This window comes from Lottia gigantea (genome assembly GCF_000327385.1).
Source record: "Lottia gigantea unplaced genomic scaffold LOTGIsca_186, whole genome shotgun sequence".
NCBI classification, from domain to species: Eukaryota; Metazoa; Mollusca; class Gastropoda; family Lottiidae; genus Lottia; species Lottia gigantea.
Genome location: NW_008708340.1, coordinates 216,901 through 218,502, shown reverse-complemented (window position 1 = coordinate 218,502; position 1,602 = coordinate 216,901).

Genomic DNA, 1,602 nt, shown 5'->3' with positions numbered 1-1,602 from the left:
TGACTATACAGATAGCTGAAATTGAGTTCTATCATCTGGTAAAGTAATATTTAGATGACTATACAGATAGCTGAAATTGAGTTCTATCAGCTGGTAAAGTACATATTTAGATGACTATACAGATAGCTGATATTGAGCTCTATCAGCTAGTAAAATAAATATTTAGATGACTATACATATAGCTGAAATTGAGTTCTATCAGGTGGTAAAGTAAATATTTAGATGACTATATAGATAGCTGAAATTGAGTTCTATCAGCTGGTAAAGTAAATATTTAGATGACTATACAGATAGCTGAAATTGAGTTCTATCTGTTGGCATAGTAAATATTTAGATGACTATACAGATAGCTGAAATTGAGCTCTATCTGCTGGTAAAGTAAATATTTAAATGACTATACAGATAGCTGAAATTGAGCTCTATCAGCTGGTAAAGTAAATATTTATATGACTATACAGATAGTTGAAATTGAGTTCTATCAGCTGGTAAAGTAAATATTTAGATGACAATACAGATAGCTGAAATTGAGCTCTATCAGCTGGTAAAGTAAATATTTAGATGACTATACAGATAGCTGAAATTGAGCTCTATCAGCTGGTAAAGTATATATTTAAATGACTATACAGATAGCTGAAATTGAGCTCTATCAGCTGGTAAAGTATATATTTAAATGACTATACATATAGCTGAAATTGAGCTCTATCAGCTGGTAAAGTAAATATTTAGATGACTATACAGATAGCTGAAATTGTGCTCTATCAGCTGGTAAAGTAAATATTGAGATGACTAAACAGATAGCTGAAATTGAGTTCTATCAGGTGGTAAAGTAAATATTTAGATGACTATATAGATAGCTGAAATTGAGTTCTATCAGCTGGTAAAGTAAATATTGAGATGACTAAACAGATAGCTGGAATTGAGTTCTATCAGCTGGTAAAGTAAATATTTAGATGACTATACAGATAGTTGAAATTGAGCCCTATCAGCTGGTAAAGTAAATATTTAAATGACTATACAGATAGCTGAAATTGAGCTCTATCAGCTGGTAAAGTATATATTTAAATGACTATACAGATAGCTGAAATTGAGCCCTATCAGCTGGTAAAGTAAATGTTTAAATGACTATACAGATAGCTGAAATTGAGCTCTATCAGCTGGTAAAGTAAATATTTAGATGACTATACAGATAGTTGAAATTGAGCCCTATCAGCTGGTAAAGTAAATATTTAAATGACTATACAGATAGCTGTAATTGAGCTCTATCAGCTGGTAAAGTATATATTTAAATGACTATACATATAGCTGAAATTGAGCTCTATCAGCTGGTAAAGTAAATATTTAGATGACTATACAGATAGCTGAAATTGTGCTCTATCAGCTGGTAAAGTAAATATTTAGATGACTATACAGATAGCTGAAATTGAGCTCTCGCAGCTGGTGAAGTAAATATTGTAACTAAAATGCATATATCTAGAATCGAGATCAATAATCTGGTGAAACTAAAATATTTAGATAACTATGAGATAGTTGAAATTTGACATAAAATGTTAAATCTCGTATACGGTGAATTAATAAACAACAGGATTATTTAACACAGAGATT